Below are 20,991 nucleotides of genomic sequence, written 5' to 3'. Positions count from 1 at the left end.
CGCGAGAGGCCGAAAATCCTAGGAAATTGATATTTTAGTGAGCCAAAAAGTGCAAACGGTTTGGTCCGCCTATCTTAAAATTGACCCAGCTCCGTCAAACTTTGTGGGTGTCTTAGGCTCATTGAGACGGTCATTTAGACACCTTAACATCGAGTGTAGCTCAAAAACTGTCCAGATGGTGGACAAAATAAGGATTTTTCAAGTATCGAGGGGTGCCGCTCAAAAAACCAAGTTTTGTCCACCATCCAGTCAGTTTTTGAGCTACATAAGATTTAAACACGGCAAAATGTCCGTCTCAATGAGTAGAATAAGCACACAAAATTTGACGGAGCTAGGACAATTTTAAGGGGGGCGGACCAAACCGTTTGCACTTTTTGGCTCACTAAATCTGAAAATCCTAAGATTTTCGGCCTCTCGCGTATTTTGAAAATTCAAGTTTCTGCCCTCATATCTCAACGGATTGACCTACAGTCGATGTTAAGGTGTCTAAATGACCGTCTCAATGAGCCTGAGATATTTTATTAAAGGTTTTGGAAGATTGGGGCAATATTTCGATACGATATACAGGGTAAGGCTCACTTTTCAAAAAGTGCAAAGTGAGCCTTACCCTGTATATCGTATCGAAATATTGCCCCAATCTCCCAAAGACTGTAATAAAATATGTCAGGCTCATTGAGACGGTCATTTAGACACCTTAACATCGACTGTAGCTCAATCCGTTGAGAAATGAGGGCAGAAACTTGAATTATCAAAATACGCGAAGACGCCGTATAAGGTACAAGTCGTGGCGAAAGTTCAGTTCTACGGCGTTGAAAAAATCAAGTTTTGTCCACCATCTGGTCAATTTTTGAGCTACATAAGATTTAAACACGGCAAAATGTCCGTCTCAATGAGTAGAATAAGCACACAAAATTTGACGGAGCTAGGACAATTTTAAGGGGGGCGGACCAAACCGTTTGCACTTTTTGGCTCACTAAAACTGAAAATCCTAAGATTTTCGGCCTCTCGCGTATTTTGAAAAATCAAGTTTCTGCCCTCATATCTCAACGGATTGACCTACAGTCGATGTTAAGGTGTCTAAATGACCGTCTCAATGAGCCTGAGATATTTTATTAAAGGTTTTGGAAGATTGGGGCAGTATTTCGATACGATATACAGGGTAAGGCTCACTTTTCAAAAAGTGCAAAGTGAGCCTTACCCTGTATATCGTATCGAAATATTGCCCCAATCTCCCAAAGACTGTAATAAAATATGTCAGGCTCATTGAGCTGGTCATTTAGACACCTTAACATCGATTCTAGCTCAATTGGTTGAGAAATGAGAGTAGAAACTTGATTTTTTCAAATACGCATAGGACGCCTAGAGACGCCGCTCGCGTATTTGAAAAAAGTAAGTTTTCTTCACCATTTCTCAACGGATTGAGCTAGAATCGATGTTAAGGTGTCTAAATGACCGTCTCAATGAGTAGAACACACTCACAAAGTTTGACGGAGCTAGGACAATATTTAGATAGCGGGACCAAACCGTTTGCACTTTTTGGCTCACTATTTCAGTGAGCCTAAAAGTGCAAACGGTTTGGTCCGCCCCCCTTAAAATTAACCCAGCTCCGTCAAATTGATAGGGTGAATCCAGCATATTGAGACGGACATTTTGCCACCTTGAAGTCCAAAATCGGTTAAGAAACAAAAAAGTTTTCCTAGGAAAAACTGATTTTTTAGAAATTTTGGATAAAAAAGTGAGCCAAAATGTGCAAGTCAAAACACAAACGGTTTGGTCCGCCTATCTTAAAATTGTCCCAGACTCTTCAAACTTTGTGAGTGAGTTCCTGGGGTCGAGACGGTCATTTAGACACCTTAACATCGATTCTAGCTCAATCCGTTCGCTAGTTATCGAAGAAACATGGATTTTGTCAACTTGGTATTTAATGTTTTTAAACATTTATAAGTGTAATTTTGAACTCTAGTGTATTTTCTTGGGGAACTATGATGTGCGTCTTCACCGGAAAGTCTACGTAGACCCTATATGGACTCGGTGGAGGTTTTAGTGTCTAATGGCAACACAAAAGTGTCTACTAAGGCAGTCTACGATGTAAATAGGCCCTCTAGAGGGTAGATAGAGGGCAGATAGAGGGAAGATAGCGAAGTATAGAAGGCTTATAAGTGGACAACGGTTGGTTATAACTTAACAACGGTTAATTATCTTTGGTTCTAGCTTCGAGAGGGCTACTTGGGGGTCACCTACGGGTAGCTGGGTATTAGCTAACCTGGGTATTGGTGTCCTGGCTTAAGTAAGACTGTCTTTAGGGTAGTAGAGGGCAGTCTAAGGGCGCTTAAGTAGGGATAAGTAGAGGAAGGTTAGGATAGAGTAAGGCAACCTTCTCCCGCTTGACAAGGGTTACTCTAGGCTTGCTTACGGTTGACTAAGGATACTTAGGCTTGGTAAAGGGCGCCAGTAGGGTAGACTACGGGTGTCTAAGTGTCTTCAGGCTGGACTAGGGTGCCCTTAGACGAGTATAAGTGCCCTCTAGCTTGGTATAAGTAGACAGTAGACCAGGATAGAGGAAGGTAACCTTCTCCCGCTTGACAAGGGTTACTCTAGGCTTGCTTACGGTTGACTAAGGATACTTAGGCTTGGTAAAGGGCGCCAGTAGGGTAGACTACGGGTGTCTAAGTGTCTTCAGACTGGACTAGGGTCCCCTTAGACGAGTATAAGTGCCCGCTAGCTTGGTATAGTCGACTGTCAAACACTCTACAGTAGTCAAGGTGCCCTTAAGTCAGCTTGGGTGACTGTGGCAGCTTGGTTCCCATACCGTAAGTGTCTTGAAACCCGAACGCAGTGAGGTGTCTGTTTCGAGCGATAGCGAGACACAGACCTTGTGTGCGCTGGCTTGGGTCCCATACCTCAAGTGTCTTTAACCGGAGCGAAGCGACGTAACGCTGGCTTGGGTCCCATACCTCAAGTGTCTTTAACCGGAGCGAAGCGACGTGTATAGGGGGGACACGGACAACGCTATTATCCATCCATCAACCTTTCAATCTCTGAAGCAAGCCTTCAGTCACCCGTTTTAGAGGGTGACCACGAGTGCAGCTTCTTCTTAAGCGGAGCGAGTAAGGGCTCCCTCTAAAACGGTTGCAACTGAAGGCACTTCAGAGATTGAAATGGTTTTGGATGGATGCCTTCCTTTACCCTGTCAACGAGGTGGTTTACCTGGGTTTTCAAGACTGGTGACACTGACACGTTATGGCTTATCTACGGGTCTCCCTACCTTCCTATCTCCCCTTACTATCACGCCTCGCTTCGCTCGGGTTTCAAGACACTAGGGGAAGCCTCGCTTCGCTCGGCTTCCCCCCTGGCACGGACACGTTATGGCTTATCTACGGGTCTCCCTACCTTCCTATCTCCCCTTACTATCACGCCTCGCTTCGCTCGGGTTTCAAGACACTAGGGGAAGCCTCGCTTCGCTCGGCTTCCCCCCTGGCACGGACACGTTATGGCTTATCTACGGGTCTCCCTACCTTCCTATCTCCCCTTACTATCACGCCTCGCTTCGCTCGGGTTTCAAGACACTAGGGGAAGCCTCGCTTCGCTCGGCTTCCCCCCTGGCACGGACACGTTATGGCTTATCTACGGGTCTCCCTACCTTCCTATCTCCCCTTACTGTTACCCTCGCTTCGCTCGGGTGACTGTTGCACGTTATGACCAATCTAGGGGTCCAGCAGAATCTCAAGGCACCGTGTGGTTGTGCCTGGGTGCCCTCTCAGTGAGCCTTGACTTGTAAGTAGTGAGCCTCGAAGTGCATATGCACATTTAGGCTCGAGCCAAAAAGTGCAGTGCATCTTGAGGCTCACTGTCTTTCTTTTCCTAGGACTGAGCCTTGACTTGTAAGTAGTGAGCCTAAATGTGCATGCACTTTTTGGCTCGAGCCTCGAAGTGCATATGCATCTCAAGGCTCACTGTATATTTTTCCTAGGACTGAGCCTTGACTTGTAAGTAGTGAGCCTTGAAGTGCATATGCACATTTAGGCTCGAGCCAAAAAGTGCAGTGCATCTCAAGGCTCGAGCCTAAATGTGCAATGCATCTTGAGGCTCACTGTCTTTTTTTTCCTAGGACTGAGCCTTGACTTGTAAGTAGTGAGCCTTGAAGTGCATGCACTTTTTGGCTCGAGCCTAAATGTGCATATGCATCTTGAGGCTCACTGTCTTTTTTTTCCTAGGACTGAGCCTTGACTTGTAAGTAGTGAGCCTTGAGATGCATGCACTTTTAGGCTCGAGCCTTGACTTGTAACACAGTGAGCCTTGAAGTGCATATGCACATTTAGGCTCGAGCCTCGACTTGTAACACAGTGAGCCTTACCCTGTATTACAAGTCAAGGCTCACTGTCTTTGGATTGGTGTCCTAGGCGTCAGCCTGTAGCAGCGCAAAATCTACGTCTAACCCTAACATAAGCCCTTGGTATACCAAGCTTGGTGTCCAGGCTTGGGTGCCTAGGCGTCAGCCTGTAGCAGCGCAAAATCTACGTCTAACCCTAACATATAGGCTTGGTATACGGGTGTCCAAGGCGTCAGCCTGTAGCAGCGCAAAATCTACGTCTAACCACAAGAATATAGGCTTCCTATACGAGCGCTAGTGTCCAGGCTTGGGTGCCTTGCTTACGGTCGTAGTGTCCTTATAGGGTGCCCAAGGCGCCAGCCTGTAGCAGCGCAAACTTGACGTCTATATACAAGAGTCATCCTAGATTTTCGTTCAAATCCGTCTACCCGTTCCTTAGATACGGGGGTTCAAAGATTCTACCCAGGTACACGAGCGCTAGTGTCCAGGCTTGGTGTCCTTGCTTACGGTCTTAGTGTCCTTATAGGGTGCCCAAGGCGCCAGCCTGTAGCAGCGCGAAATCTACGTCTAACCACAAGAATATAGGCTTCCTATACGAGCGCTAGTGTCCAGGCTTGGTGTCCTTATAGCGGGTATAAGGGAACCTTCATACCGTAAGCAGATTTGACCCGCTTTCCAATGTCCCGACTGCGTAGAATCTTATCGGGACATAGGAATGAGGGTACCAATAGAGTGGATAATAGAGAATAAAAGAGTGAAATATCAAAAAAATGCTAAAAAATTGCATCTATCTTCGGTTTGGGTGGTGTCCAGGCTTGGTGTCCTCGCTTACGGTCTTAAGTGTCCTTATAGGGTGCCCAAGGCGCCAGCCTGTAGCAGCGCAAAATCTACGTCTAACCCTAAGATAATCCGTCTAACCGTGTCTTAAATACAAGTGTCTGCGCCATATAATTCCTCTATTGATTGATTTTTAGGGGCACTATGATGTGTGTCTACCCACGAAAGTCTACGTTGATTCCTACTTACTTTGGTGAAGGTTTTAAGAATCTAGAGTTAATTTGTAAAATTAAATATTTAACATAAATTTCTATTTTAACAATAAAATTCAAATTTATCTATATTTTTTACATTTTATAATGTTTAGTGAGCCAAAATGTGCATATGCACATTTAGGCTCGAGCCTAAAAGTGCATGCATCTCAAGGCTCACTGCCTCTTTTTCCTAGGACTGAGCCTTGACTTGTAGTTCGTGAGCCTTAAAGTGCATATGCACATTTAGGCTCGAGCCTAAAAGTGCATGCATCTCAAGGCTCACTGCCTCTTTTTTCCTAGGACTGAGCCTTGACTTGTAATTAGTGAGCCTAAATGTGCATGCACTTTTTGGCTCGAGCCTAAATGTGCAATGCATCTTGAGGCTCACTATCTATTTTTTCCTAGGACTGAGCCTTGACTTGTATTTAGTGAGCCACGAAGTGCATATGCACATTTAGGCTCGAGCCTAAAAGTGCATGCATCTCAAGGCTCACTGCCTCTTTTTTCCTAGGACTGAGCCTTGACTTGTAATTAGTGAGCCTAAATGTGCATGCACTTTTTGGCTCGAGCCTAAATGTGCAATGCATCTTGAGGCTCACTATCTATTTTTTCCTAGGACTGAGCCTTGACTTGTAATTAGTGAGCCTTGAAGTGCATGCACTTTTTGGCTCGAGCCTAAATGTGCAATGCATCTTGAGGCTCACTGTCTATTTCGGCCCAAGGCGCCAGCCTGTAGCAGCGCAAAATCTGCGTCTAACCATAAAAAAACCCTAGGAAAATCAAAAAAACCCAATTTTGAGAGGCCGAAATTCAGTGAGCCAAAAAGTGCATGCACATTTAGGCTCACTTTCAAAAAATTTCTTGCACACACACAATTTTCGACCAATAAAAAACAGGTTCATCTCCTCTTGAGGCGCATTCTAGTCGTGAGTTAACACAGACCACGCAATATTTTCGGCCTCTCAAAAAACCAAAAAGTCGTGTGCCGCCGGCAGGGCTGCAAAGCTTGTTTTGGCTTTCTGACTGTTGCCTATTCTTCGCGCCCGAAAGGGCGCGACTTTAAGCGCAAGTTTTAAGCGCAAAAACGCCAAATAATTTCTCAATATGACCAGGATCCCTCATCCCCCACCACCAGCTCAAAAAACACGAATTTTAGCGCAGAGAGGGCACCTTTCTCAGGGTTCACCCTACACAGCGGTAGGGGTCTCCCTCCAGGTGCGCTCTCTCTAGCGCTAAAATTCAGTCTCCCAAGCTGGTGACAACGGCTTCATCTGCCGAGTGTCAAAGGTTGGTGGGCACCTGTTAAGTCGTCAGGTGGGTGTCAGGAACAGCTCACCGTCTCAGTCACTCGACTCTGTATGAGTCTAATGATGAACAACGGGGCCTTCCTCCTAAGTCGTGTCCATGGGACACAGTGATTGGGAGCGTTAGATAGATATAGCTTTCGTTCTACCAGGCTTGCGCCTAGCTGCTCCTTTCCCGACATTCACACTAATATAGATAGCTCTCAAGACTGGTCTCTAGCTTAGAGGCGTTCAGCTATTAACCAAAGTACTTAGCGCATCTGCTCTGACAAGTCAAACAACAGAAACACCAGCGGTACCAGGCTCTGGTTCCTCTCGTACTAAAGAGCCTTACTCAAGACTAGTCCTCCCTATTAGTAGGGTAAAACTAACCTGTCTCACGACGGTCTAAACCCAGCTCACGTTCCCTTTTGACGGGTGAACAATCCGACACTTTCTGAATTCTGCTTCAAAATGATAGGAAGAGCCGACATCGAAGGATCAAAAAGCTACGTCGCTATGAACGCTTGGCAGCCACAAGCCAGTTATCCCTGTGGTAACTTTTCTGTCACCTCTTCCTTCAAACCACGAATTAAAGAGGATCGATAGGCCGTTGTTTCCAAGGTTCTCCTTGTACTGAAAGGAGAACTCAAGCTGGCTTGTGCCCTTCTACTCTATTCAAGGTTTCTTTCCTTGAGGAGCCAACCTTAGGACACCTGCGTTATCGTTTGACAGATGTACCGCCCCAGTCAAACTCCCTGCCTCACTCTCTCTGAGGTTAGGGTTGCCCTTTCAACTTCCTTCTACAACTGAAGCAAGGCATTAAGCCAAGCTGTCTTTCCCTTCCGACTTCTTAAGCAGAGAAGACATACGTGTGAGAGTATTTCAAGACTGGCTTTTACACCTCCTCTCTATCCTACTTCAAGTATTCCTCTCCACCAAGCGAAACTAGAGTCAAGCTCAACAGGGTCTTCTTTCCCCGCTAATATCCACAAGTCCGTTCCCTTGACTGCGGGTTCGCTAGATGGTAGATAGGGACAGTGGGAATCTCGTTAATCCGTTCATGCGCGTCAGTAGTTATCTGACGAGGCATTTGGCTACCTTAAGAGAGTCATAGTTACTCCCGCCGTTTACCCGCGCTTAATGGGACCTCTTCCATTTGACATTCAGAGCACTGGGCAGAAATCACATCGAGTCAATGTCACCCTTTGACTATCTCGATGCTTTGTTTTAATTAAACAGTCGGATTCCCCCTGCTCGTGTCAGTTCTGATCAAGCTATTGATAGCTAGACGTATATACGTAAGTATATGAAGCCTAGCGCTTCCATGCCTTCAAGATTAAAGGTCCGAACCACATCCAGTCCTTCCAATCCAAGGGCACTTCCACGTTAAACCCGACTAGCTTAGCCTTCAGAGCCATTCTTTCTCCCAAAGTTACAGAACCATTTTGCCGACTTCCCTTACCTACATTATTCTATTGGTCAGAGGTTCTTAACCTTGGAGACCTGCTGCGGATATGAGTACGGCCTACACCAGTTCAACCATAGCCTTAAGATTGGTTTTCAAGGTCCAGCTTCCACCAGAGACACGTCTTGAACGGACGTGTTCTTAGCTAGGGTTACCTTTACTCACTCTGACAGTGTTTCAAGGTGACCTTTCGCTTATATAGAAAAGACAACTCTCTCTCTGGGGTTAGAAGGAATCCCAATCCACTTTCCTGGTTACCCAGGCCTATATGCTAGGATGAGACTGGTATAGGAACTTGAACTCTAACAAGTTTCCCTTTCTCCGCTTGCACTTGCCTGTGCCTTGTACATACTTCAACTTTAGATTAGAACCGCCTGACTCGCGTTCAACTACTGTTCACACGAAACCTTTCTCCACTTCGACTATCCAATCCCTCCTTGGATTATTCGCTACTTCCACCAAGATCTGCACACAACGTTGCTCCCGACTTTACTTTAACTGGCCCTTTCTTGCCACGTTATTACCAGCCTACTTGTGCCTAGCCAACCTCTAGGCACAGCTGGAGTATAAGTCCTTCTATAGTTTTAGCAACATCCATTTTCAGGACTGCTTTCTTCGACAGGTGAGTTGTTACACACTCCTTAGCGGGTCCCAACTTCCATGGTCACCGTCCTGCTGTCTTAAGAAACCAACACCTTTTGTGGTATCTTATGAACTATGACTTTGTTACTTTAACTCTGCGTTTGGATCATCCCACAGCGCCAGTCCTGCTTACCAAGAATGGCCCACACGTCCTTTCATATTCCTTCCAACTTTAGCAAGGCCTTCTACTTAAGCGCCAAGCTATTCTCATCCATTTATAGTTTGAGAATGAGTTGAGATCGTTCCAATCCCATTCCTCCTAGTCATTTGCTTTACCAGATGAAACTATCCTTGTGAATTACAGCTATCCTTAGGGAAACTTCGACTGGAACCAGCTACTAGATAGTTCGATTAGTCTTTCGCCCCTATACTCGACTCTGACAATCGATTTGCACGTCAGAATTGCTACGGGCCTCCACCAGGCTTTCACCTGGCTTCACCCTGATCAAGCATAGTTCACCATCTTTCGGGTCTTAACAGATTCACTCAATCTGACTTTGCCGCTACTACTATAGCAAGCCTTCAACGAAACCACATGCCTTGGTTTCCCACTTGACTTCCCTTCACATCAACCCTCTACTTGGGTTCTATTTGTCCGCCTGTTAAACTCCTTGATCCGTGTTTCAAGACGGGTCGATGTCACCGTCTTTACTTTTCAACAACGAGTGCTTTAGCGCTCGCTATGCCGCCCTCTACACACAACTGAAGTGCTAGCTCTCCCGTCTAATGCACCTCCTTCCTTCTCCTTCAAGGTTGACTCTAACTGGTACCCAGGTTCACCTTCCTATGAACACAAGGAATACCAGCTTGAGACCCTTACACCGTTTGTCAAAGGACAATTTCACATACTTTTGACTCTCTCTTCAAAGTTCTTTTCAACTTTCCCTCACGGTACTTGTTTGCTATTGGCCTTGCCGCCAGTCTTTAGCTTTGTGAATGGTTTACCTCAAGCTTCAGAATACAATTCCAAATATTCCTACTCCACTCTCAAGCGGGCGTGCCTAGACCTTCCCAGCTCTCTTGGTCCTTCACCTTTCCTATGAACGAACCACATTCACGAGAGACCTTGCCATGGGAAGCCTAGACTACCCGCTTGCTTGCGCCTCACAGTCCCTCTTACAGAGAGACTCAGCCTAGAGCTACCGTCTTGTCATTCGCTATTACTAAGACGGTCTCCTTGGATTCCTTTTCCTCCGCTTATTGATATGCTTAAGTCAAGCGGGTCTTTCATTCCCTATCAAACACTCTTCTTGAGTCAAACTGCCGCTAATTCTCAAATTAGACCTTTACGTAGCTCTTTGGATCCGTCGCATATATTACTGTCCTCTCTCCTACCTTCTAAACGAAGGGTAGGAAGAACCGCCCTATGGACGGGTGCCTTGCCTCCTTATGCCCACATTCTGACAAGGAATACGAAACCAAAGCCTTGCTTTGTTTCCTGCGCTTGCGTTCAACCAAGCTATGTTCATGTGACCAGCGATTCACATTCACTCTAGTGTTTAGCTACTATCTTCTTCAAGCTACAAGCCTAGTGTTCCCTTGTCCACTAGCTTTGCTTTAGCGCCTTCTCCTTGCGCTTTCTCTTTGGCAGGCGCCTTGGGCCTGGTATGGATTCGTTAAGACTAGCTCTACGATTCCTTGTTCCCGACAATACAACTCCACTATGATCCTTCCGAAGGTTCACCTACGGAAACCTTGTTACGACTTTTACTTCCTCTAAATGACACAGCTTGAACTACTTCAGGTACCCAGGTCAAGTGTTAGGGCGCCTTCCATGGTTCTCACTAAGACATTCAATCGGTAGTAGCGACGGGCGGTGTGTACAAAGGGCAGGGACTCAATCAAGGCAAGCTATTGACTTGCCTTTACTAGGAATTCCAGGTTAATGTCGAACACTTTCAAGCGACAATCCCGACTGTTAAATATATTAACCGCTTGCCTAGTTCTTTCGAACCAGGGACGGGTTATATATTCAATTGTAGCACGTGTGCGGCCCAGAACATCTAAGGGCATCACAGACCTGTTATTGCTCTTTCTTTAGCTACTTCGTTCAACTAACCCTTCCAAGAAGACACACATCTTCAAGTTAGTTAATGTTTCCACCCGACTTCAATTTGGAAACAGTGTCCTTATTGGTAAGTGAGAGTCTCGTTCGTTATCGGAATTAACCAGACAGATCACTCCACCAACTAAGAACGGCCATGCACCACCAACCACCAAATCAAGAAAGAGCACTTAGTCTGTCAATCCTTCTAGTGTTCTGGCCTGGTAAGTTTTCCCGTGTTGAGTCAAATTAAGCCACAAGCTCCACTCCTGGTGGTGCCCTTCCGTCAATTACTTTAAGTTTCAGCTTTGCAACCATACTTCCCCTGGAACCAAATAACTTTAGTTTCCAAAAGTCGCCTATCACCACGTCAATAGACATGCGATAGATTACTGGTTGGCATCGTTTATGGTTAGAACTAGGGCGGTATCTAATCGCCTTCGATCCTCTAACTTTCGTTCTTGATCAATGAAAACATACTTGGCATATGCTTTCGCTTTTGGATGTCTTCAAACGGTCCAAGAATTTCACCTCTAGCGCTTGAATACATATGCCCCCGTCAGTCTCTATTTATCATCAAGTTATGGTTGAGACCAACATAACATACACAACTCCTTGTTATATTATTCCATGCACAACTATTCCGACTACTGGTCTGCCTTTAGCACTCTTGTTTTTTCAAAGTAAACACAGACCCAGCTCAATCAACCTTTGAAAGTCAATTGACTTGTCCTTTCCAACCAATCAATAAGAACCGCTAGCGCTTGCGCCAGGGCTCCCACTTGACAATCTTCCGACTACGAGCTTTTTAACCACAGCAACATTAGTATACGCTATTGGAGCTGGAATTACCGCGGCTGCTGGCACCAGACTTGCCCTCCAATTGATCCTTTGACATTAATTTAGATTAACATCATTCCAATTACAAGGCCTCGAAAGAGTCTTGTATTGTTATATTCCGTCACTACCTCTGTCTTTAACAAATGGGTAATTTGCGCGCCTGCTGCCTTCCTTAGATGTGGTAGCCATTTCTAAGGCGCCCTCTCCAGAATCGAACCCTGATTCTCTGTTACCCGTCACAACAACTGTGCGCCTAAGGCACCCAGTCTACAGTTGATAGGTCATACCATGAATGAACTGATAGTCAGGTTAACTGAACTATCAAGAACGGCTTCAGGTCAACTTTAGTACACTTCCGTGTTTGGTTTCTCAAGCGCTTACCTTCCACAACTCCTATTGCCTTGTCTTATGTATTAGCTTGAGAATTACCAAAGTTATCCTTCCGCTGTTCTTTCCTTTCAATCAAGTTGATATGTTTTAATGAGCCTTTCGTAGTCTCTCTCACTTTGGCACATGCATGGCTTAGGCTTTGACGTTAGCATATATTACTGGCAGAATCAACCAGATTAGGTGTCTACCTTCCTATAGACCCCTTGGTTAAGACTCTTGACTGGACCTCTCACCCACAAGCAAGCCAGCAACACCCTTAACCTAGCTTGCCCTTTAGCTCTAAACTTGGGTCTCTTGAAACCAGTCTTAAGTCTTAGTATTCCTTTCCTTCGTTTCCTTTACCACAGCGCTTTGCTTTGAGGTGCCCTTGCTTGGGTTAACAATAGCTGGCACCTCTCTATCCTCCTTCAAAGGATACCTTGGACGTAGTCAAGGTTACCCTCCTAAGACACTCTTTGACTGTCCACTCTCACCCGCAAGCCAGCCCGCTCTTAAGGTGTCTACCTTCCTATAGACCCCTTGGTTAAGACTCTCAACCAACCTCTCACCCACAGTTAGACTACAGACGACTCGACTCTCTGCCCACACAGTAACTTCGGCAGGCAGCGTCTGGTTGTCTTCTGTAGCCCTCAACTTGGGTCTCTTGAAGTCAGTCTTAAGCCTAGCGCTGCCCTTAAGCTCTAAACGGGAACCTCTTGAGTGGGACAGTCTAAAGTCTCCTTGGTTATGGTTCTCCCGCCCTTCTAACCTTAGGCTTGGTGTCTACTTCACCACGGTTGAAGGTGCCCTTCCTTCTACCCAGGTCTATAACACACTTCCTTTGACTTGGTGTCTACCTCACCACAGTCTCCTTCCTTTGACTGGTGTCACCTTCACCAGCTTGACTTAAGATAGCGGGCGCTCTATCTTAGTCTACCTTCTCACTCAACCAGGCTTCCCTTACTAAAGGTGCCTTCCTTTGACTGTGGTGTCCACTTCACCACAGTCTCCTTCCTTTGACTGGTGTCACCTTCACCAGCTTGACTTAAGATAGCGGGCGCTCTATCTTAGTCTACCTTCTCACTCAACCAGGCTTCCCTTACTAAAGGTGCCTTCCTTTGACTGTGGTGTCCACTTCACCACAGTCTCCTTCCTTTGACTGGTGTCACCTTCACCAGCTTGACTTAAGATAGCGGGCGCTCTATCTTAGTCTACCTTCTCACTCAACCAGGCTTCCCTTACTAAAGGTGCCTTCCTTTGACTGTGGTGTCCACTTCACCACAGTCTCCTTCCTTTGACTGGTGTCACCTTCACCGTCTTACTTAACCAGGCTTCCCTTACTAAAGGTGCCTTCCTTTGACTGTGGTGTCCACTTCACCACAGTCTCCTTCCTTTGACTGGTGTCACCTTCACCGTCTTACTTAACCAGGCTTCCCTTACTAAAGGTGCCTTCCTTTGACTGTGGTGTCCACTTCACCACAGTCTCCTTCCTTTGACTGGTGTCACCTTCACCGTCTTACTTAACCAGGCTTCTCCCTTAACAAGGGTGCCTAGAGATAGCCAGCATCTATCTCTCCCGACTTTCTTTGACTTGGTGTTCGCCTCACCACAGTCTCCTTCCTTACGGTGTCACCTTCACCGTCTTACTACTGTCCAACTATCTTCCCCTACTCCTTTAGGGTGCCGGTTCTCCTAACATAGCTCTCGTAAGCCGCTAGCGCTTGACAAGGGCATGGATGGTGTCCATGGTGTCCTTTGCCTCGCGCGCGCGGGTCCCTCTTACGAAAAAATATGTTATCCCCTATATACTTTTGAAAATCCGCTTATGGGAGCACTAGTTGAAAATTTCTGAAAATTTTTACCTTATTAAAAAATAAAATTTTTGAAAAAAAATACCCTATATTATTATAGTATAAAACGCCTAATAATTTTTTTTGAAAACGTCTCCCCCCCCGTTCACCGGTAGCTGCAGAGTTTTTGGGCGCCCAGCGGCGCCCATTAGGCCCCACCCAGTAGTAGTAATCCTTAAGCCTACCCTGGAGTGAATCTTGAATTCGCATAATGACTGACTCTACGCGGATAGCTTAGTAGTACTCTACTCTAGAACATCCATACTACTGTATCGATGATCCTTGTAGTCACTAAGCGTCCTCTCGAGTTTGCAGTCAAGAGTTTTCAATCGATGTCACACCATGTCGGTTACCAAACAGGCAAAGTCCTATCCAGGGGAGTCGGAGCACTCTATCTTGGTTCTTTACCAGGGCACCCGAAGTGCCCGCCCGCTTCCCTTATGGTTGCTACCCTAGTCGACGGAGGGCGCATCACCAGTCCAGTAGGCGACCTTTCCCAAGAATAGCATTCTACCGAGTCCATGTTCCCAGTTCGATGTCCCTTTATCCAACAAGTTATATGAAGGAGGAACCAAGTTAAGGACCAAGATCACTTACACTACTGATAGACTCTTACTCCGAGTTTAAAGACTGGACTAAGGGGGCAGCCTTGTGAACGTTAATTCACGTTAACTACCGCCCCCAACCAGTACTGTTGAGGTGGAGATGAAGAGATCTAATACGACCCGCACTCCTACTCAGGGTAGCTTAAGTGCACGACGTAGATGAGGCAACTCATGTCACCCGTACGCTCCTTAAGGAAGGTTAACGTCTCGGGAAGCTTGCCCCTGAAACTTGAAGATGTTTAAAGTCAGTAGACTAAGAATACTAAAGTCAAAGCAAGGTCATAGTCTTCCAGTCAGGCAGAACACCTGACCTTAGTACTATAACCGACCGCACTAGTATACCAACGAAGGCGCCTACCCAGGTTAACTCTTGACACTTAGTATGGTACGTATGTCGAACCCCGGTTTAAGTAAAGGACAAGAGGAAACACGAATGAATGCCCCCCACCACCACGTCTTAATCTCCAGAGGGAGGCGACGTGTCTTGTGTTACCATGCTTGGTGCGGTTCTGCTCGTATAGAACTCCCCCTCTGGTTCCTTGCTCTAAGGGCAGCTAAACCGTCCAATCTAGGTTCTCCCAATCACCCTCGTCCAGCATACCTTACCCTGCATAGCGGCCTCAACCCATACCCAGGTCAAACACTCAAGCAAGAGTGCAGTACTAAGGGAGCTATGCCGCAAGCAAGCGGAACAATTCCTACCTTGAACCAAGGATATGTTAGACTATAGTCGAATCGACTCTCTGCCCACACGGTACTTCGGCAGGCAGCGTCTGGTTGACTACTATAGCCCTCAACCCTTGGCGCACTGTCACCCTATACTATAAGCGCCAACCCAAGTCAGGTATTTTGACTCACCGAAGGGGTCCACCTACTTAGAGGGAGTCAAGTGTCAAGCAACCCGCACACTACACTTACTTAAGGTGACGCCTTAAGTATACAGCTTAATCTCCCGACGGAGGCGCTGCACCTTCTTCCACGAGTCTACTTCCCGACTAAGTTACTAAGGTTTCAGTCACTACGGCGGACCGCTGGCGTTCACGGCCTACTACCCGTTCTACTTAGTGAAGGACTCTCCGCACTTGCCACCTTAAGTATAAGGGTTGAGGGCTGTAGGCACGGAAACTTAGACCGCTTATCTCATCTCTCACCCCAAGCAAGGATCACCCTCCTACACTTGCGAGCCTGTTGAGAGAGTATCCTTCAGAGTGCTACCCAGGTGCACTCTATCTAAGGGTGTTACACCGTGCCTCATCCTTACGGTTACAGTGCCTTTCTCAACCCTTAAGCCAGGCCTTATCAACCTTCTTTGGTACACTCGCTATGCGAACCTGACTTGTAATACCAATCTGTAGGCAACCTTGGTGACCTTAGCTTGCCTTCTACTAAGTGTCTACCTTGTTACCATCCTTCAGGCTTCCTTCGCTCCTCCACTCTAGTGGTTCTCAACCAAGCCTCACCAGGGCACCTTCTACCAAGGTCTTAGGCGGCCCTATACGTTGCCTATACGTTGTACCTTTCCTTAAGGGCAGACCCGCTTCGACAGCCAACTCCCTCACTGGGAGTCCACTGTCCCTTAAGGGAGTTGCCTTAGACCTTGGTTTATGGTGCCCAAGATACCAGTCTGTTGAACCAGTAGAGTGGGACCACCTACTTCGGTTAGTGCACTAACCCGCAAACGCTAAAGTTAGAAGGCAGCCTACAGATATCTCCTTAACTGCCGCCCGAAGTGACCCTTAAGGCATTCAAGCAACTGTCTACTGTCGCTTGACACTCCTACTACTGGTTGGATGGTTAAGAGTGAACCAAGGTGTTCCGTCTTAGGGTAGTCTTCCTACCCGACTCCAAGCGATGTGCACCCAAGCGACATTCTCGGGTTACCTTAAGGAAGGTTACCCTTACTGGCGAGAACCTGCCCTTGGATATTGGAACACTATAACCAACCACCTACCAAGATCCATTCCAGACCTTTCGGCTACCAGTAGTCTACTTGCGGGATTGATTACCCCCGTAAGCAGCTTGGGTGTGACTCTATAAGGTCAGTCACCCAAGTATTAGGGCTATGATCCATGCCGCCGTCAACTCTACACTGTGCTCCTGACACAAGGTATCCTTGAAGAAGGATGCCTAAAGCAGGAGACTTGCGCTAAGCGCTAAGCTTAGGCTCCCTAAAGCTGCCCTCTCTAAGTGGTAACGTCCTTAGAAGGGCACCTTGTCAGGAGACTTGCCGCCTTGCTCAAGTATTGGTACCTTGAATACCCAGGTGTATTCAAGCAACTGTCCAATGTCACTACCAATACTCTACTACTGGTTGGATGGTTAAGAGTGAACCAAGATGTTCCGTCTTAGGGTATTGGGCAGCCCGTCATTCTCGCGCTGCCTACCCGACTCCAAGCGATGTGCACCCAAGCGACATTCTCGGGTTACCTTAAGGAAGGTTACCCTTACTGGCGAGAACCTGCCCTTGGATATTGGAACACTATAACCAACCACCTACCAAGATCCATTCCAGACCTTTCGGCTACCAGTAGTCTACTTGCGGGATTGTTATGACCCCCGTAAGTAGCTTGGGTGTGACTCTAACAGGTCAGTCACCCAAGTATTGAGCGCTCCTTCAACCTCCTCTATACTAAGACCGTTACCCAATCTTAGGCTCCCGACACAAGGTTTCCTTAGAGGGACACTAAGGGCGCCTTAAGCAGAAGACTTGCCGCCTAATCCTACTATAAGGACACTCAATCTCAGTCAGGAGTACTGTCTTCATCGATAGAGTGACCCGTGTTGCGTTCTTGAAGCGCTATCTATAAGGGTTCCCAAGATAGAGCGCCTTCGGTAAAGGATTCGAACCATTTCCCAACTATAGGTCAAAGCTCTATCTATACGGGTTCCCAAGATAGGCACCTCGTTGTGCGTTAGCGCTTGGTATAGAGTAAGGTAAGGGCAGACATCCAAGATTGATGCCTAGTCTACCCTACTCTACCTTAAGGGCGGCTGTCTCAGTCAGTAGTACTGTCTTCATCGACGTAAGCTCGCCCGCTGTGCGTTAACCCGACCGTATATGCGTTCTAGTGACCCTACCTTTGGTGTCTACCTTCAGTAAGGGTCCAAGAAACCGTATCTAGATTTTCGTTCAAATCCGTCAAGCGGTTTCTATGATAGCGGGCGCTAACCGCTAGTGGTCGGGTCGGGGAGGTAGGGAGAACGACATACCATGCTCTCCCTAAACCTTCGTACAAGAATTCTTTGGCGTAAAAATTCTCTGGCGCATGCCACTTGTACGAAGGTAAGATTATAACCAACCTTCCTCCCCTATATACTTTTAAAATTCCGCTTATGGGAACACTAGTTGAAAAAAAAAATTTTAATTTTACCTTATTAAAAAATTTTTTTTTTGAAGTGGAAAGTGAAAATCTCGGCAACCAAGGTCACTTTGGATAGCTGTAACTTTGGCTAGGATTGAGCTACAGAGGACTTTAAGTACTCAAATTAAACATCTTGGCAAGCCTAACAACTTTTATTAAAGGCTTTGGACAAGATTTTGACTTTTAAGGGGGGTTATGGGGACCCAAACTTTGCCAATTTTTGATTTCCATGCATTTGACTGCAAAACTGCAAAAATTTATGCAAATTATTCTAAGTCCAAAGTTGAAAAATGAGAAAATGAAAATATCGCAAACCTAGGTCACTTTGGATAGCTGTAACTTTGGCTAGGATTGAGCTACATAAGACTTTAAGTACTCAAATTAAACATCTTGGCAAGCCTAACAACTTTTATTAAAGGTTTTGGACAAGATTTTGACTTTTAAGGGGGGTTATGACGACCGCAAGTTACCTGATTTTTGATTTCCATGCATTTGACTGCAAAAATGTAAAATTTGATCCAAATTTTGGCAAAGACAAGGGTGCCCTCCAAAATGAAAATCTCGGAAACCAAGGTCACTTTGGATAGCTGTAACTTTGGCTAGGATTGAGCTACATAAGACTTTAAGTACTCAAATTAAACATCTTGGCAAGCCTAACAACTTTTATTAAAGGTTTTGGACAAGATTTTGACTTTTAAGGGGGGTTATGGGGACCCAAACTTTCCCAATTTTGGATTTCCATGCATTTGACTGCAAAAATTAGGGGATCTCAGACCGGCAAGGGGGCAAGGCAAGGCAAGGTGACTCGTTGTCGTTCTCGTTTTGGGTTGACGTTGACGTAAGCGGTTGACGTTGACGTAAGCTGGCTTACCTTCCAAGCGGGTGGAGATAGCGCTTTGCCTATACTAAGACATCGAACCAGGTCTACCTTACGGGTTACCATGCCGCTTCACCTGCCCTCTCTCCCAAGCAAGGTAGCCAGGCAGCAAGGCAAGGTGACTCGTTGTCGTTCTCGTTCTCGTTCTTGGGTTGACGTTGACGTAAGCTGGACTAGGCGCCCTATACCGTGTCTTAGGCTCCCTATACCGTGTCTTAGGCGACCGTAAGCTGGACTAGGCGCCCTATACCGTGTCTTAGGCTCCCTATACCGTGTCTTAAGCGACCGTAAGCTGGACTAGGCGCCCTATACCGTGTCTTAGGCTCCCTATACCGTGTCTTAGGCGACCGTAAGCTGGACTAGGCGCCATGCCGCTTCACCTGCCCTCTCTCCCAAGCAAGGTAGCCAGGCAGCAAGGCAAGGTGACTCGTTGTCGTTCTCGTTTTGGGTTGACGTTGACGTAAGGTGTCCGTATCTCGAGAACGGGTGGTCTGAGAGCGCTGTCCTTCCGTTTTTGAGATTGGGACCCCTATATATATACGTATACCAGTCGATGTCAACTTGACCTTAGGACACCTACTACCCTCACTACCCAGGTGTGAGCCTAAAAGTGCATATGCACATTTAGGCTCGAGCCAAAAAGTGCATGCATCTCAAGGCTCACTACTTACAAGTCAAGGCTCAGTCCTAGGAAAAATTAGATAGTGAGCCTTGAGATGCATTGCACATTTAGGCTCGAGCCTTGAGATGCATGCACTTTTAGGCTCGAGCCTAAATGTGCATATGCACTTTGTGGCTCACTACTTACAAGTCAAGGCTCAGTCCTAGGAAAAATTAGATAGTGAGCCTTGAGATGCATTGCACATTTAGGCTCGAGCCTTGAGATGCATGCACTTTTAGGCTCGAGCCTAAATGTGCATATGCACTTTGTGGCTCACTACTTACAAGTCAAGGCTCAGTCCTAGGAAAAATTAGATAGTGAGCCTTGAGATGCATTGCACATTTAGGCTCGAGCCTTGAGATGCATGCACTTTTAGGCTCGAGCCTAAATGTGCATATGCACTTTGTGGCTCACTACTTACAAGTCAAGGCTCAGTCCTAGGAAAAATTAGATAGTGAGCCTTGAGATGCATTGCACATTTAGGCTCGAGCCAAAAAGTGCATGCACCTTTAGGCTCGAGCCTAAATGTGCATATGCACTTCAAGGCTCACTACTTACAAGTCAAGGCTCAGTCCTAGGAAAAATTAGATAGTGAGCCTTGAGATGCATTGCACATTTAGGCTCGAGCCTTGAGATGCATGCACTTTTAGGCTCGAGCCTAAATGTGCATATGCACTTTGTGGCTCACTACTTACAAGTCAAGGCTCAGTCCTAGGAAAAATTAGACAGTGAGCCTTGAGATGCATGCACTTTTAGGCTCGAGCCTAAATGTGCATATGCACTTTGTGGCTCACTACTTACAAGTCAAGGCTCAGTCCTAGGAAAAATTAGATAGTGAGCCTTGAGATGCATTGCACATTTAGGCTCGAGCCTTGAGATGCATGCACTTTTAGGCTCGAGCCTAAATGTGCATATGCACTTTGTGGCTCACTACTTACAAGTCAAGGCTCAGTCCTAGGAAAAATTAGATAGTGAGCCTTGAGATGCATTGCACATTTAGGCTCGAGCCTTGAGATGCATGCACTTTTAGGCTCGAGCCTAAATGTGCATATGCACTTTGTGGCTCACTACTTACAAGTCAAGGCTCAGTCCTAGGAAAAATTAGATAGTGAGCCTTGAGATGCATTGCACATTTAGGCTCGAGCCAAAAAGTGCATGCACCTTTAGGCTCGAGCCTAAATGTGCATATGCACTTCAAGGCTCACTACTTACAAGTCAAGGCTCAGTCCTAGGAAAAATTAGATAGTGAGCCTTGAGATGCATTGCACATTTAGGCTCGAGCCTTGAGATGCATGCACTTTTAGGCTCGAGCCTAAATGTGCATATGCACTTTGTGGCTCACTACTTACAAGTCAAGGCTCAGTCCTAGGAAAAATTAGACAGTGAGCCTTGAGATGCATGCACTTTTAGGCTCGAGCCTAAATGTGCATATGCACTTTGTGGCTCACTACTTACAAGTCAAGGCTCAGTCCTAGGAAAAATTAGATAGTGAGCCTTGAGATGCATTGCACATTTAGGCTCGAGCCTTGAGATGCATGCACTTTTAGGCTCGAGCCTAAATGTGCATATGCACTTTGTGGCTCACTACTTACAAGTCAAGGCTCAGTCCTAGGAAAAATTAGACAGTGA

The 20,991-nt window shown here is 46.3% G+C and overlaps 3 protein-coding genes, 1 non-coding gene and 1 pseudogene across 16 annotated transcripts in view; 2 read left to right on the top strand and 3 right to left on the bottom strand.

Moving 5' to 3' along the window:
• Positions 1 to 20,991, top strand: part of Rrp45 (exosome complex component Rrp45) — a 350,250-nt gene that overhangs the window by 303,857 nt on the left and 25,402 nt on the right. The window lies entirely within an intron of this gene.
• Positions 1 to 20,991, top strand: part of LOC145319967 (uncharacterized) — a 274,659-nt gene that overhangs the window by 240,423 nt on the left and 13,245 nt on the right. The gene's annotated exons all lie outside the window — the stretch shown is intronic.
• Positions 1 to 20,991, bottom strand: part of LOC145319959 (uncharacterized) — a 114,526-nt gene that overhangs the window by 82,402 nt on the left and 11,133 nt on the right. The gene's annotated exons all lie outside the window — the stretch shown is intronic.
• Positions 6,678 to 10,000, bottom strand: LOC145320417 (large subunit ribosomal RNA). Its single transcript, XR_013880202.1, has one exon. It is a non-coding gene; the product is annotated as a large subunit ribosomal RNA (ribosomal RNA).
• On the bottom strand, positions 10,416 to 12,206 carry LOC145320416 (small subunit ribosomal RNA; annotated as a pseudogene).

The sequence above is a fragment of the Acartia tonsa genome, chromosome 5 (assembly GCF_053477335.1).
Source record: "Acartia tonsa isolate MP-2025a chromosome 5, ASM5347733v1, whole genome shotgun sequence".
Lineage (NCBI taxonomy): Eukaryota > Metazoa > Arthropoda > Copepoda > Calanoida > Acartiidae > Acartia > Acartia tonsa.
The sequence above is the reverse complement of the archived record's forward strand: the minus strand, read 5'-3'. Positions and strand labels throughout refer to the sequence as shown.